General features: G+C 37.6%; 1 protein-coding gene across 4 annotated transcripts in view; it reads left to right on the top strand.

Moving 5' to 3' along the window:
* Window positions 1-13,232, top strand: part of PPP2R2B (protein phosphatase 2 regulatory subunit Bbeta) — a 536,905-nt gene that overhangs the window by 109,413 nt on the left and 414,260 nt on the right. The window lies entirely within an intron of this gene.

Below are 13,232 nucleotides of genomic sequence, written 5' to 3'. Positions count from 1 at the left end.
TACTAAGTGTTTGTGGCACTGAATTCAGATCTTCAAGGCACCAAACCCAGGGCTCTCTCCAGTGTACTATCTGTACTATTTGTTTGATTTTTAAGGCATGTCCATGAGGTTTTCTCAGCAAACATACTGAAGTGTGTATATGAAGAACTGATACAAAGAGCAGTTAAGTGACTTTCCCAGGGTCACACTATTAGTAAGTGTCTAAGGCCAATTTAAATGAAGATCGTCTTGACTCCAGGCCAGGTATTCTATCCACTGCACCACCTCCCTTTCTCCTGATTTAAATATACACATATATATTACATATATATATACATATATATGTATATATACCACTTTGAGCTCTTGGCTCTCCTTTAAATAGAAGCTATTCTAGTAAAATGTAATGTCTTCCTTGAGGGGAAATATAATCTTGATTTTGTCTCTGTATCTCCAGTACAGAGAAGGCTGCCTGTACATACTAGGTGCTAATGCTATGACTTGGATAAACAATTGTTATCTAATCAGATATAAGCCTTTATTCCTTTCCTCCCTCTCTTTTATCTGTCTGCCTTATCATTCCAAATGACACTAACTATGTGAACAGCCTTGGAAAAGTCTGACTGAGATGGTTTAGAGAATCTAGAACATAAGCCAAGGTTAGGCTATAGATGGAGTCCTGAGGATACTTTCAGAGATGATGGCATATACAGGAGAATATGTTACCAGGGGTGCCCCCTAGGACTTTGGGACTTGGGGAGTGATGAGGTAATACAAGAAAAAAATTAAAATAATGAGCATTTATGTAGCTCCTCTCTCTCTCTCTCTCTCTCTCTCTCTCTCTCTCTCTCTCTCTCTCTCTCTCTCTCTCTCTCTCTCTCTCTCTCTCTCTCGTGTGTGTGTGTGTGTGTGTGTGTGTGTGTGTGTGTGTGTGTGTGTGTATGTCTCTGTCTCTGGGTCTCTGTCTGTCTCTCATAATAAGAGAATGATTCCTTTCTCAAAACTATTGTATTCAAGGGGACAGAGAATTAAGTAACATGTAGTGAGGTAAAGGGCAATTGGGACACCAGTCCTAGTCCATATAGATCTTGATAATGGGCCCATCACCTACCTCCCTAGTCCTGGACATTATGCCTTGCTTAAATCAGACTAAGATCCCATTCACCTTAGTGACTCCCATATCACCTTCTTGACTAATCCTAGTGAACTTGCAGGTAACTAAACCCCCCAGATATTTTTCAGATTTACTACTATCTGGCCACACCTCTTCCATCTTATACTTGGGACATTTACCTATACACACATTCACATATTAACCCTTCCCTCCAAAATATTGAAGTGCTATAAAAATTAACAAGGTGATTGCTAGCATCCCATCATATTAATGTTGAAATTAGTTCAGATGCCTGATTGTTATTGGCCACTAGGGCTCAGAGCTCCTGGGCTTGAGAAATTCACTAGTCTCAGCCTCCCAGGTAGCGGGAATTATAGGCATAGATCACCAAGCCCAGATCCCTGCATATTTTTTTAACAGAGATAAAAATCAGGTTAGTATGAACATTAATGGGCTGCCTTAGGAATTAGTGAATTCCCAATCCTAGAAATCTTCAAGGGGATCTGGGATGGTTGCTGCTAGAGACACCACAGAGGTAACTTCTGTTCAGAATCGGGTTGGATTGAATAACTACTCCCTCAACCTGGACATTCTGTGATTTGGTGGCCAAGGAAAAGAAAAAAGCCTGAGAGGAGAGGCGTGTGGGGAGGTCCACCTTGGTCCTTTGCCTCTGTGGCCATGGTGAACCTCACATCCTATATCCAACTTATGACCTAACCATAACCAGGAGAATATAGTCAAGCACTAAGCCAGGACTTGGTTGTTCAATCTTTTTTTCAATTGTGTCCAACTCTTCATAAACCCATTTGGGAATGGTTTGCAATTTCCTTCTCCAGCTCATTTGACAGTCAAGGAAACTGAGACAAACAGGTTTAAGTGACTTGTCCAAAGTCACACAGCTAGTAAGTGTCTGAGACCAGATTTGAACTCAGGAAGATGGGGTTTCCTGACTCTAGACCTCGCACTCTATACACTTCGCCACCTTGCTGGCTCTTGACTTGGCAAGACTAGGAATAAGTTGTCACTGCAACTTGAAATATTGGCTGAGAGCCATGCTGAGCTCTGGTTGTTCTGGGTCCTTAGGGAATGCAGAGGGATGGTTCAGTGAACATAGGGGCTGATGGGCTGATTCGCTGAAGTACTTGGGTAGCTGGTTCTCTTTTCTTAATAACTTTTAATTAAAACCTAATTGGAAGTATTGTTCTTGATGATTGCCACCTTTGTGAAGCAGTTATTATTATTACTGTTAGTGGTGAATGCTGCTTGTGTCAGGGCTGCTTGTTAGAGCCTTCCTGTCCTTGCAGTGGAATATTTCCTCTTTTCCATCACTGGCTTGCTGCAGTAGAGATATTTTTGGATTTTGGCTGAGTTGGCCTCTCATTTTGGCCTGTGCATCCCCAGGGGATTGCTGCTCCTACAGATGGAGACTAATTGAAAAATAACCATCAGGCTCGAAAGCCTGGATGGAAGGTGGGGGAGCTGCAGGGTGCTCCAGAGGGCCTGTGTGTTCCCAGTGTGGTCTCTTCTCACTGCTTAAGGATTCTGAGCAGACTTTGTGTTTACTGAAGCACTGAGCATTGTGCTGAAGTGTTATGGGGACTGCTGACTTTATTGCAGAGAAGGCAATGGACCAGGGAAGGCTGGCTTTATTGATGCAGCAGTCCATATTTTTAGTTGAAGGAAGCTCACTAGATAGAGTCCCAGATCAGGCTTTTACGCTTCCTACCCTCATTCCCATCCCACCCACTCAAGCATAATCTTTTTACTTTCCTCTGAATTATTCAGTACTTTGTCCTTTCCTTCTAGATCCAGAAAAATGTAAGCTTCTTGAGGGCAGGAACAATTCTGTCCTTTTTTTTTAAATAATAAACATGGAATTAATAAACTGCTAACTATGTGCTGAGTATTTTGTCAGGCTAGGGTTTCTTAACTTTTTTTATATTTTGGATCTTTTTTGACAGTCTGGTAAAAACTTTGGATCTCTTATCAAAATGATGGGTGTTTTATGAGTTACCATTTATTTTTAAATATTGAATATAATATAATATGTAATATAATAATATATGATTTGTTATAAATATGTAATAAGTGATAATAAATATGTTTATCCAAAAGAAACAAATTCTCACATTAGCTATGTCCAAAATTGTCTCATTGGTTTTTTTCCTACCTCCTTTCCATCCTTCTCTCTTCCCCAAGAAAGCAGGTAATATGAGATAAATTGTTCATATATTATTAAATGATAGATATTTTCATGTTTGTCATTTTGTAAAACAAAATGCATATCAAAGTAATATTTTAAATAAATACAGTAAAGTAAATAAGATTATCAAAATTATATTGAAACATAGATATCAGAATATTTTTAAAAAACAAGTTTACAATTAGATAGCTCAGTGGGTTGAGAGCCAGGCCTAGAGATGGGAGGTCCTAGGTTCAAATCTGACATCAACCACTTCCTAGCTATGTGACCCTGGGCAAGTCACTTAAACCCCACTGTCTAGCCCTTATCTCTCTTCTGTCTTGGAATCAATACATAGTACTAATTCTAAGGTAGAGAAAGGGTTTAAAAAAAATAAAAAATAAATACTCCCTACTCTCAATGAATAATAGTCTAAGTAGGGAGACAACAGTTATGAATTGATTATCTTTATTTTGTACGTGCCTAATATCTAGAACAGGGGTCCCCAAATTTTTTACACAGGGGGCCAGTTCACTGTCCTTCAGACCATTGGAGGGCTGGACTATTAAAAAAAAAAAACTATAATCAAATCCCTATTCACACTGCACATCATCATTGCCACCACTATACTGGGCAGCAGTATACACAGTGCAGAATCCCTCCCCAAGATTGCCACTCACCATGCTGACGTCTTCCATTGTGCAGCCACATAATCCCTTGCATGATGCCTCGCTCTCATTCAGTTACTCTCAGAACAAGGCGCCACACAAAGGATTATGTCACCGGAAGTAGTGCTGTATGTAAGCGATGCTGTGTTTTGTGGTGCCACCACATACAGTGCTCCTCTCACTGACCACCAATGAAAGAGGTGCCCTTCCCAGAAGTGTGGTGGGGATCAGATAAATGGCCTCAAGGGACCCCTGATCTATAATATAGAAGAGGGTAAGGACAACCTCTTACTCATCTGCAAATCCCAGTTACTTCTAGTTCAATGTCTTCTCCATGGTGCACAATGAATGTGACTAGTATTGAGTCAGAATAAATTGAACAGATTTGGACTGAATTAATTCTGAAGTGTAGGCATAGGCATATTGTTGTTCAAGCGAATGTGTGTGACTCTTCATGACCCCATTTAGGGTTTTCTTGATAAAGATACTGGAGTAGTTTGCCATTTCCTTCTCTAGTTCATTTGACAGACAAGGAAACTGAGGCAAATAAGGTCCAGTGACTTGCCCAGGGTCACACAGCTAGTAAATGTCTGAGGTCATATTTGAACTTAGGAAGATAGATGAGTCTTGACTCTAATTCTGGTACTCTCTTCTCCAAGCCACCTAGTATCCCTTGTATAGTGATAGCAAACCTTTTAGAGGGGCAGGTGATGAGAGAAATGTCCTTGGGAGCCCATGGAGAAGGGTGTAAATTTTAAAAATTAATATCCAATACTCCAAGTATTATATTTAATAATATTTATTAATATTTAACTTGAAGCAAAGGGAAAGTAAAAAGCTAGAGAAACTGAGAGAGCTCACCAGCTTTCCACTTGGAAAAGAGAGAGAGGTGTTACCTACAGCTTAAAACCCATAAGGTAAAGGACACAGGTAAACAGAAAGGGAAAAGGGAATTTTGGGAATAGGAAAGAATGCTGGGAAATGAAGTCAAAAGGATAGAAATTTTCCATTTATACAGGGGGCAGGGAGCAGCCCAGCTCTGCATCCCTTTGGCCTTCTAGTAATGAACTGTGGCCCTGAGCACCCACTCTGACATACGAAACAGGTTTACCACCATGGCCCTAGTATTAGACGTTACTGGTTACTAAATAAAGGAGATGGCTAAAGAAAAATCTATTTCGGTTTGGTGTCAGGAGGAAGGCTTAGCCCACATCTTAGAATCATTTTATTCAGTGGTCTTCCTTGCACAGGATTTAGGGCTAACCCCATAGAGAATAAACTTTATCAATCATCTAATCCAAATTTCTTGTCTTACTGATGATGAAACTGAGGTGCAAATGAGTTAAATAATTTTCAGAGTAGGATATAGAAAAATTGGTATAAGAACTCCTCACTCCAAATTCAGTCTCGTACTTCCATCTCCTTCTAGAAACTTTAGGAGAGAGCAGGGTTATTAATTTCCTTTCTGTGACTGAGGAGATGACTCAAGTCACAATAGTCTGATTTGGAGCTGGCAGCATTGGTCTAGAAATTTGTTTCCAGATATTTCTGAGTCCATAAAAGGAAGATAGAGAGAGACCCTAGGACTCTGTAAAACCACATTGTTATGAGTGGAACATCCTGTTGTGTATCTGCCTCCTAGAGAATATTGAAAAAGACTTCTCTGCTAAGTACCTCTGTCCAGAGAGATGCCATTGTGGCAAAGAGGCTATTGGTGAATTATAACTATAAGGTCTGAAACAGAACAAACAAATAAACAAACAACAACAACAACAAATGGGCTGTAGAGCCCAGTATAAAAGGGAATGGTCAACTAGAAGCCACATTTTTGTTGGGTACTTAGTAGTGGTTTTGGTCTATCTTGCCTGCAAGTTACTATGTCATCCACAAGGTGGTAGTGTTCAATAATGTTCAGTGAGCATATTTCCATGTTTGGGTGCATTTAGCTATATATTATTATTATTAGGACCAACCTAATGATCAATGGATACTTGGGTTTATTACAGTGGGGCTCTCAGAGAGTGGAGAGACCTTTCCCATTTGGAATCCTATACAGACTTCATTAGGGTGTGATTTATTGTTGTATTTCATGGCTGAAATCAAAGTGCTCCAGCATCTTAAGAGCCTGGATGAACCTAGATCAGAGAAATATGATCTTCTTGGGAAGGTCACTTCTCCCCCTTTAAGGGCATCATGTCATCACAGAAACAATAATTAAATTAGCCATTGCTGGCATCGAATAAAGTATCTCATTTTAGCAATCAATAAGCATTTATTAAGCACTAATTATGTGCCAGGCATTGTGCTAAGCATTGGAATACAAAAAGAAGCAAAAGACAGTCCCTGGTCTCAAGGAGCTTCCATCCTAATGGCGGAGATAGTAAGCAAATATGTGCAAATAAAATTTATATATATATATATATATGAATTTATACATAGGTATACATGTGTATATATATACATATATAAAATATATATAACAGGAAATAATTAATAGAGGGTAGACACTAGAATTAAGAGGGAATAAGAAAGATTTCCTATAAAAAATATGATTTTAGTTGTAACCTGAAGGACAGAGAAGTCAGGAGGCTGAAATGAGGAGGGATAGCATTCCAGGCCTGGGGGTCAACCAGAGAAATACCTGGAGCAGGAAAATGGAGTGTCTTATGCTCAGAATAATAAGGAAACCAGTTACTGGATCAAAGAGTATGTGATGGGGAATAAGGTGTAAGAAGCCCAGAAAGATGGAGGAATGGAGGCTGGTTATGGAAGGTTTTGAACTCCAAACAGAGGACATTGAATTTGATCCTGAAAATTATTGGGAGCTACTGGAGAGGGGGTAACATAGTCAGACATGAGCTTTAAAAAAATCACTTTGGCTAGGAAAATCTCTTTTGTGGATGAATGAAGGAGGAATTGGAGGTAGGCAGACCCACCAGCAGACTATTGCAGTAGTCCAGGTGAGAGGTGATAAAGACCTGCTCTAAAATGGTGGCAGTGGCAGAGGAGAGAAGGAGGCATATTTAAGAGATGTTGCAAAGGTGAAATCAATAGGCCTTGGCAAAACCTCAGCTATGGAGCATAAGAAATAGTGAGTGGTCAAAGATGACACGTAGGTTTCAAGCCTGAGGATCTGGGAGAATTGTGTAGCACTTGACAGTAACAGGGAAGTTTGCAAATGGAAAAAGGTTTAGAGGGACATACAATGAGTTCAGTTTGGGACATGTTGAGTTTAAGATGTCTACTGGATATTCAATTTGAGATCTCTGAAAGGTAGTTGGAAATGACATATTGGAGATCGATAAAGAAATTAGGACAAGATAGATTTGGGAATCATCAGAATTGAAATGATAATTAAATCCATAGGAGCTGATTAGATCTGAAAATATAGATTCATTGATTTAGAGCTGGAAGGAAATTCATGAGTCATTTAGTGCAACCCTTTCATTTTATATGTAGGTATACTGGGGTTATACTGAGGAGTTAACTTACTTCCTCAAAGTCACACCATTAGTAAGTGGTAGAGTCTAGATTTGAACCCAGATGCTCCAAATCTGGCATTCTTTTCACTATCTGCCTTTAAAATAGACCTTTGTGAGTGATTGATGGGGAGTCATTATTTTGCTCCTTGTTTAGAGAATGAAATTGAGGCACCGAGAGGTTAAGTTTCTTGAACAAAGCCACACAGCAATTTATGAGTCATCTAGGCTCACTGTGTGAAAATCTAGATGGAAGATTTTGGCTTGAAAAGTCAAACTATCACAGAACATTGTCATAGGATGCATTGTGTTAATACTGCCAAAAGCCTACTGAATTGAAGTCAGGGGAGTCTATGGTAATGTGTTCAAACACTATGATTTTTTTGGAGATAGAAGATTCCTTAAACATCATTTCTTCATTTTTACAGATAAAAGAAATTTGGAAGGTCCAAAGCAATAAAATGATTTGTCCAAGGTCAAGCCAAAATCTCTGCTGGAGTCTTCAGATCCAAGTTCCTACCTCCAGAGTTTAGTATCTGTATGACTTTGTGCAGTTTCCTCTTCCTCTCCAGGCCTCAGTTCACTAATCTGCAAAATGAAACATTTGAATTAGTTGATTTTTAAGCTCCCTCCCATCTCTGAAGCCTAAGAATTAATCCTTGCACATGATCTCAGACACCCATTGTAGAAAGCTAATCAATCTCTCTGTAAGATTAGGTCACTGGCTCACTTAATGCAATTGACATATTCCGAGAAGTTTTCAAGGTCCAAATTTTATTAATGCAATCTTATTTTCTCTTTAATTGCAGTGAAGGAATTAAAATGACATAAGTAAATCCCAGGGCTTATTTCCTGCCTTGCTAACTAACTTTGTGTCTTTGTCAATTCATTTTATTCCCTCATTTTCATTATCTGTAAAAGAAGCATCTTTTGGACTAAATGATTGCTAATGTCCCTTTCACCTCTGATTTTCTGTGATTCTATCTTTGATTGATGTCAGTTGACAATGGTTGCTAATATCTCATCTTGAAGTTTCTCTAGCCTCTCTACTAATCCTTTCAAATAGCTAATAAAGAATCTCTGAGACTCTTAGATACCCCTAGGGCAGCTGTCATCCTGCAAAGAATTCTTTTTGTTATGGAAAGGGAAGGGGAAGGGGTCACTCAAACCTTCCTATTTTATCTTGATATGGCAAATTTCACATGATCATTGTTTTAGAGTTGGAAGGCATCTCAGAGACCATCTAATCCAATCCCCTCTTTTCACAGATGGGAAAATGGAGGCCAAAAGGGCCTAAGTGATTTGCTTATAATTACTCAGGGAGTGGACAGCACAGCCAGAATTTCAACCAAGATCCTCTTACTGCAAATCTACTCATTTTCCTCTAAAGGAAGTATCCCATTTCCCACTTTCCATAGGTTTTCCTTAAAGAGAGAGTATATCTTCATTTAATACTTTTCCATGAGGATTTACATGGGAAAGGATACTGGTTCAGAAGGATAAGTGGCCAACCACAATTCTAGAAGACTGATAAAGAACAGTACTCACTCATCTCCTACCAGAGAGACTTAAGATGAAGAATGAGACACACACCTTTGCACATGGTTGATGTGGAAATTGGTCCTTTTTGACTGCATATTTGGAACCAGGTGTTTTGTTTCTCTCTCTCTGTCTCTCTCTCTCTCTGTCTCTCTCTCTCTCTCTCTCTCTCTCTCTCTCTCTCTCTCTCTCTCTCTCTCTCTCTCTCTCTCTCTCTTCCAATGAGGGATGGTTGACAAGGAGAGATAGCAAATCCTTGTTAATGGGGAAAAAAAACTTAATTAGAATAAGAAAGTTTAAGCAAAGCACTGGGAAGTCTGGCATATGCCAGGAAGTCATCAGAACTTGAAGTTGCAGTGGTTCATTAAATAAGACAAAATCAAATCAAGTTCTCTCTTTCAGGGAAATGGCCTATACAGACAATCCAGTTAAGAGATATATCTTGCTTTTTTAAAAATAGCGAGCTATATATAGTAGAAAATCATAGTTTCATGTGCAATCCTATTTTTTTCTGTTCTATGTATAGTGAAAAGCTCATTTTATTTGGCACTTCTTAAATTCTGAATTTAAAAAAAAATTAAAATTAAAGAAGAGCACACCGTGCTGGGAGAATTTTTGAGAAAAATGCTGAAAAGAAAAACATTACCTGTAGTCTGGTAATATTGTGCAAGCAGGGAAAATAAAGATACTTGTGCATTGTGTTCAAGAAAAGGAAAGTCCACACAAGGAGCCAGAATCCATTTCATTTGGGTGGCATTAGTGGCCTATGACCCACCTACCTTGTTTTTTGGAGGAAAACCTGATTTCACAGATGAGAAGAATTCGGATCAGAAAGATCTTAGTAAGTTGCCTAAGATGACTTAGGCAGTGGAAGACCAGGGTTTGGCATAGGGGTAACCAAGCTCCCCCACTTCAGATCCAGCCATTTTTCTACTTTGACCCACTGATTATCACTTGACTTTGTCTCCCCTGCTAGCTCTTAGCATGAAGTCTGGCCCATAGCAGACATTCAATAAATACTTGTTAAATTGAACGGAGAAGAGACTTCTTTTGAATTATTTGAGGTATAGACAGAGAACAGGAATTGTTTTACCCTCAGAACCTCAGCCATAGTTTCTGTTCTCCTTTTAATACTTCTGTGCCCCTCATCTTTGGGTTTGGCAAGGGAGAAATCCAGAAAGAGGAATTAGAGGTATGGGAGACAGAAGAGAGAGCAAGGAAGGAAACAATAGTGTCATAGAATGAAAAGACCAGAAACCTTTTGTTCATTTTGTACCTCTCTGGGCCTCTGCTTCTTCATTTGTAAAATTAAGATATCAGATTTGAGTCCATTTTTTTACTCTAAGTTTTAATTCCTTAACCTCCCTGGCTCCAAATCTAAATGCCTTAAGGATGGGAGGGGATGAGAGAAGGGTAATGCAGTGAGTGAACCTGAGAAAAGTACCCTAGAATTAGCCAAAATAACAGGGGCAAGGTATCCTGGGACTTTTCCCACCACTAATTCTGAAAGGAGTCAATTTTCTCTGATTTACTATAAAAACACATAAGCAAAGTTCTTGAAATACAAAATTAATGTTGTGTATGTGTGCACATATTCATGCATGTGTATAAGTGTGAATGGCTGTTAGAAGATGGAGCTGTGGTTACCAAACTCTACATTTCAAGACAAATCCATGCTTATTTGGCATCTTAATCTAAACTACCAAGTAGATAGGTCCTAGGTTATCAGAACTCCATATGCTATGTCAGTACTTAAATTGAGACTTAGTGCTCCTTGAGTCTTAGGATTCCTCTAGTCCTCACTATTCTCTTTAGGCTGAGAAAGCTGGGTGCTAGTACCAAAGTCAAATTGTCATGAAGCGGAATGGTTTTGTGAAAAAGACTGATTATGTCATCAAAATGGTGAATGAAGAAAGATATTAGATGTTAACTTGGGAACAATTAGCTATCACATTTCTAGATATGAAATACAAACTTTTGATAAAAATGAAAAATGCTGCCTCCTCCCAATTTTTGTGGAGGGAGAGGGAGAGAGGTATGAAATAAATACAAGGTAAATATGGGGCCAAAGACACTGGAAAAGATGACTACTTTCGGAAGTGACATCTTGTCTATTTGATAGACAGCCTAAAACTAATCTTTCCATCATTGACATTTTGAGATTATTTTGACTCAGATCTAGAACTGTTTAGAATGTAAGTTCTTATACAAAAATGTTTAATTCAATATTTTAAAGACTATATTAATATAGTCCCCAAATTATTAACTATGATCAATTTGGATTCATAGCAGAGATGAAACTTTAGAAAATCAATCAACATCATTAATCATGTTAACAATAAAAACTTTCCAAATTGTATGATGTAAAAACTAAAATTAGATCTCAATAATAAAAATATTATATTTTAAGGGATTTATTAATGATCATTAGAAATCAAGAAATAAAGAGATACAAAAATAAAGACCACATGCCCATGGCTGATCAGCCAGTTCAAACACCCACCTTACCACCACCAAGCTTGCATTCATCCTGCCAAAGAGGATGGGACCTTCCATGTCCCTACCTAATATCTTCTGTCTAGAGGAAGTACGTAATGACAGGAAGTCAGAGGGCTCCCAGGAAATATAGTTCTTTTTTAGGATAACAGATTTTCAATTATACAATGATCATAGCAATAGATGCAGAAAAAAGCCTTTGACAGAGAACAAAACTCATTTATATTAAAGAACAACAGCAAAAAAAGCATAAAATATTTTGTGAAGACATGATTTAGAAGATCTTAGAGAATTAACAAAGAAACTGATCAAGCCAAATAACTTCAGTAAATTGGCAGGATATAAAGCAAACACACAAAACCAACATAATTTCTACACAGTAATAACAAAATCCTGGAGAAAGTAATAGAAGTCCAAGCAAAATAACTCCAAAATACATAAAATCCCTGAGTCAATCTACCAAGGAACACTCAATATCTATATGGCTATAATTACAAAACAATCCTTAAAGAAATAAGAAGCCATTTAAATAGCTGGACAATAGTCAGTGTTTATGACTGGGCCAGTCCAAAATAATTAAACTAATGATGCTACCTAAATTAGTTTATTTATTTAGTACCATAGAAACAAAATTCCCATACTAGGCAAAAATAAGAACAAAATTTACCCAGAGGAACAAAAGTTCTAAAATCTCAATAAAAATAATGAAAAAGTAGATGTAAAGGAGAAATTGTCCTCCCAGGCTTTAAACTATATGATAAAGCAGTAATCACAAAATTCATTTGGCAATATTTTTAAAATTCAGGTTTTTTATTAAATTTGTTAGTAAATGAAATTGATGATTAAATTTGGGAACTTAAATTGGTGATTAAAAACTATAAAACTAGGTGAGTAAAACTCATTACATGAGAAAGAATTAGTAATAATTGAACTTCAATAACTCAGTCTTCAAAAATTCCACAACATAAATTACTTGGGGAAAAATGCTATATTCAATGTAAAATCACTGTGAGAAGTAGAAAACAAGCTGGCAAAAATTAGATTGATACTAATAGTTTTGCCATATACTCCAGTAAGCTTAATATAGATATGTGGCTTGAATATTAAAGGTAATACCATAAGAAAAGGTATGCCTGGTAATCCATCTACTGTGCCACCCAGCTGCCCCAGAAGAAAAACTATAAAGAGGAAAAATTAAATGTAGGCAAAGTTTTGATAAGAAAAGTATATAAAGAGATTTGAAAGAAATACATGACACCAAGAGCTATTCCCCAACTGATAAGTAACTAAAGGAGTTAAGGTTCTCAAGATTGTAAACTATCAATAACTATTTGAAAACTTGCTCCAAATTCATTCATAATAAAGCGATATGGAAATGAACATACCACTCATTGGTGAGGGAATGTTTAAACAAATTGTCCTATATACATGTAAAGAAGTATTTCTGAAATGCAAGAAATTATGAAAATGAGGAATATAGAGAAGAATGGAAACACTAATATGAAATCCTCCAGAATGAAATAAGCAGAACCAGGAAAATAAAATTGAATTGAATATACCAGTGTAAATGGAAATGACAGCAATAAGTAATTGAAACTGAATGCTGAGACATTATAATGACCTAGTGAGGCTCCAAAGAAAGGATATGAAAATGTACCCCACCTTCTCTGAAAAGGTGGAGGGGTGCTACAGGTGTGAAACTTGGACTTGATTAATATGTTGTTTATTTTGTTTTCCTCTCTTTAAATTCTTTGTTACAAGGGATGATTTCGGGG

Source organism: Monodelphis domestica, chromosome 1 (genome assembly GCF_027887165.1).
Source record: "Monodelphis domestica isolate mMonDom1 chromosome 1, mMonDom1.pri, whole genome shotgun sequence".
Taxonomy (NCBI): Eukaryota; Metazoa; Chordata; class Mammalia; order Didelphimorphia; family Didelphidae; genus Monodelphis; species Monodelphis domestica.
This window is presented reverse-complemented; position numbering and strand designations above follow the sequence as displayed.